A 4,880-nucleotide genomic window follows, 5' to 3' on the forward strand; every position below is an offset into this window, starting at 1 on the left:
AGTCCCAAAAACATATATTGCAAAAGCATTTAAAAAGGGATTAATGAAACTCACCTAATGTATTTTGTAGTAAAAATACATAGAACGACATTGAACAAGTATAGGGTTGGCCTCGGATTCACGAACCTATATTATTCATTTATATATTAAAACGTATACTGGAAATCACATAATTTTATTTGTTAATATATGTTATATATATATATATATATATATATATATATATATATATATATATATATATATATATATAATTATAGTTATATTAGTATCTATATATATTTAGTATCATATTAAAAATACTTAGTTTGTTATATGTAACTATATATATATATATATATATATATATATATATATATATATATATATATATAATGATAATATCTTTCTCATATAGTTATATAGAATATTAATATAGTTGTAGTATATATAATAAGTGTGTTTTTATGTACACAATATTTATTTGTAAAAAAATGATAGTTTTGATATTAATGTTTTTACAAGTGATAATAATAATAACTTTATTATTAATGATAATATTAATAATAATAATGACATTGTTAATAATAATACTTAAGTTAATAATAATCATAATTATCTTAATAACTATAACAATGATATTAATACTGGTGTTAATGAAAATAATAAGGTTAATTCCAATACTAATGTTAGTAATAATAATAGCAATACTTTTACCGGTCATTTTATTACTAATGATAATAATTTTAATAGTAATAATAATAACCTATATCATAATAATTATTATTAACAATGATAATAATAATCCATGACAATAATAATAATAATAATAATAATAATAATAATAATAATAATAATAATAATAATAATAATAATAATAATAATAATAATAAAGATAAAATTGATAATAATAATAATAAAAGTCATGAAACTACCTTTAAAAGTCATTTCAAAAAGAAACTGCCTGCAGCAAGGGTCGAACCCAAGACCTCATGAAACCCGACACATGCCTACACCAGCTGGGCTGACTTGTTTATCTGTTATAACTCGTTCCTAAGACTATTTAACCTGTTTCATTTCTATCTCCTTCTTCTTAACTGATCAATCGAAAATAATAATAAAAAAATACAGATTCATAACGACCAAGATCAATACCCACTCAAATCAGTTTCTAATTTTTTTTGTTTAGATTAATCATTAAAAGTATAAACTATCATTGATATCTGTTTGTATTAATAGAAAACAACAACAAAAGAAATAAAAATAAAAAAAATAACACAGGCCTGCTGTGTTCGAAAAAAAATGTAGAACTCAAACCTTGATTCAAGGATTTAGGAAATTTAGACTTAAGTTTCTTCATGAAATAGGTTTTAAATCACCCCAACAAACTTTCTAAATCATCAGTTGCTCCAGAAACGTCCTCATTGATTCAAATTTCTCGAAAACAAATTCGTTTGACTTTTTAAATTTAATCTTTGACTCCAAAATTAGAAGTTGATATGAGGATTTGGAATTTGAGTTTTTGTAGGAAGTTGGAGAAAAAATATGCTAACAACACTGCATTAACACAATTTAAAATTGATTACGAAAACATTTAATTTGAAAAAAAATTGAAGTAAAACAGGAACAGCGTCCGTGTTCTTCATGTTTTCTGATTAAATTCGTCGATTTAAAGGCTGTAACAGGTAATTGAATTTGATAGATGATAAAGTAATTCGTCTGGTGTCAATTACACTGTATGTGATAGTTTTATGGCATCTTAACTCGACAGGAAAGTATATCACGTACAGAAAAAAAATAAAAAATAAAAAGGGAAAATGATTGATAACGAATTTTGTATTTATGCTGTGATTTGATATCAATTAGTACCAATCTAATACAGTTAACTAATTTAGTAAACAAGTCAGCAAAATCATATAATGATAGATAAAAATTCTGTATTATTATATATGATTAACATTAATTAATAAATTCAAATATACTAATAACAATATTACTTTCAATAACAATATTAATAACAATTATAATGATAATTAATAACAATATTAATAATGATGTTAATAATGATAATAGTAATAATAATTTGTATTACATTTACAATACGTATAATAATGTAATGATTTTAGTAGTACTAACAATTTTAATCATAATAATATTAGTAAAATGATAATATTACAAATGATAATAATATTAATAATACTAATTATATTAGTATTAATAATCATAATCATAATAATAATAATAATAATAATAATAATATTGATATATATCAACTTTCATATTTGTGTGTGATATATTTAATATAATGATATTAAAATATTACAGTTGATATTAATATTGAAAGTGATAATAAAATATTACCTTAGTCACTATATTTTAATTTATCATTTAATTTAATATCTTAAGATTATATATTATAACATATTATATAAGAACATATACTGAATATTTAATATTTATACATTTTTTTATATATATACATATTAGTATATAATTGTGTTTGCCTAATAATTACATCATATAATATATGTGAATTTGAATACGTTAATAATGTTATATATATATATATATATATATATATATATATATATATATATATATATATATATATATATATATATATATATATAATATATTATAATATTTTATAATGGCAATATATATTATAGATTTTCAACACATAATATTTATATCTTTTATATATATATATATATATATATATATATATATATATATATATATATATATATATATATATATATATATATATAAAATACAATATATTAATATTAATAATTATTAAAAGAAATCATATGTAGGTTCATAATAATATATGCGTATTTATAAAATGTTTGTGAATCGTCGGGAATAGTCAAAGGTCAAATGATTTCATGTAAACAGTTTCAAAATTTTTGAGACTCAACGTTACAAACTTTGCTTATCATGTCAGAATTATATAAAGATCAAGTTTAAATTTGGTCGGAAATTCCCGGGTCATCACAACAGAGACTCTTAATCGTACCAGATAAATTAATCATTTGATATAATCTTCTAATTCCATCGATAAACATATTGAAACAAATACGTTCATGTAAAGTATTATACGTTTAATACTTGCTAACTTTTTCAAGTTATAATATATACATATATACATATATAATCATATCCGTTCCTATAATGGTTCGTGAATCTTTGGAATTTGGTCGAGGTTAAATGAATGTATGAACACAGTTTAAAATTCTTGAGATTCAACTTACAAACTTTGCATATCATGTCGGGTGTAACATCCCGCCTTTTTCCGTTTACTTTTCCGTTTAACTATTTAAATTCCGTTATATGTTTATGACATCTCTCATTAATACGCGTTTTAAAAATATCTCGTTTAGGTAATTCACGCACCCGCAACCCAACTCGAGGGACTAGTTTCGCCAAAGTGCCAAAGAGGTGACTAGCATTTGACTAGTCAACCCACCTCCTCTTTCTTTTCCATTTCATTTTCCTTTTCTTTCCATACTTTCCATTTTTCTCTCAAATCTTCAAACAAAGAATCATCATCTAAATCCAAGCTAGCGGGTGTCTTGCAAAACAAATTACATATTTGGAATCCTTGCAACTTCCTCATCGATTCCATACCGATTTCATTACGTTTGGGTAACTTTCTAAAATCACTAGATTTTGTGTTCTTGATGTTTTTAAGTTATAAAGTTGTTAATTAGTGTCTATGGCTCAAGCCTAACATGAATATATGATTTATATGCTCGATATCATTATTTGAAGTAACTAGCTTGAATATGAACTTTGGTGTGTTTGGTTTGGTGATTTGGTTGTTTGAATGATGTTAAATGTTATAAATGCATGTATTAAATGTGTTTCTAACATCACTAGCTCCAATTTGATGTGTAGGTTGCTTTAGAAAACTCCATAAACTTGATTAGTGATTTTGGTAACTTTGGGTTAGGGTTTGTTGAACTTTAAATGCATTTTTGATGTATTGAATGCCATGAATTGTTGTTGGTAAGTAGTTAGTTGAATTACATGCTTGATTATCTACAAAACGGCGTATTATATGTATGCATTAAATGCCTGAATCATAAATGTGCATTTATGAACTTGAGCATTAAATGATGAGCATTAATTTGGCATTTATGTTGGAAAGTCGATTGTTACAAATAATGTTTTTGGTTGGTGAAATGTATTTAGTTGTGTTCTTTGTCAAATTACCTTTCCAACGATATATGATGCGTGTCATAACTGTTTACGGTTTGCAATTTGTGTTTAATTGAAATTCGGAAAAGACTTGAACAATTGAAACTGGCCAGGTACCAGCACACGTTATGTGCCGCGGCGCGGCCAGCCTTTGTTGCGGCGCGACATATAACGTGTTCAGGTTCTGACCTACATGTCAATTATATGAAAAATGTTTGGCACACTATGGACCTCCGATTCACATGAGACTTGTTCTAACATGCTTATATATGAATAAAAACCTCAGAAAAATAGTTCGGGACCTGATCCGAACGTGTTGACTTTTTCGTTGACTTTGACCGACCAAAGTTTGACTTTTTGTCAAACTTAACCAAATGATTTTGCAACCTTCCTAGATTGTTTCTTCCTCGAAATCTTGCGTTTCCGAATTCGCGAATAGATGAGGATACTTCCTTTACATTTGATCTTGCCTTTCCCAAGTAAACTCGGGTCCTCGTTTGGCGTTCCAATAGACTTTAACAATCAGAATTCGGCTTTGTTTCAATGTCTTGATGGAGGTGTCCACAATTTCAACCGGTTCCTCCACAAAATGAAGTTTGTCATCAATAGTAAGTTCCTCGAGAGGGATGACGATATCGGGTTCGGCAAGACACTTTTTCAAGTTATATACATGGAAGGTAGGATGAACGGAGCTC

The sequence above is a fragment of the Rutidosis leptorrhynchoides genome, chromosome 8, assembly GCF_046630445.1.
Source record: "Rutidosis leptorrhynchoides isolate AG116_Rl617_1_P2 chromosome 8, CSIRO_AGI_Rlap_v1, whole genome shotgun sequence".
In the NCBI taxonomy this organism is placed as follows: Eukaryota; Viridiplantae; Streptophyta; class Magnoliopsida; order Asterales; family Asteraceae; genus Rutidosis; species Rutidosis leptorrhynchoides.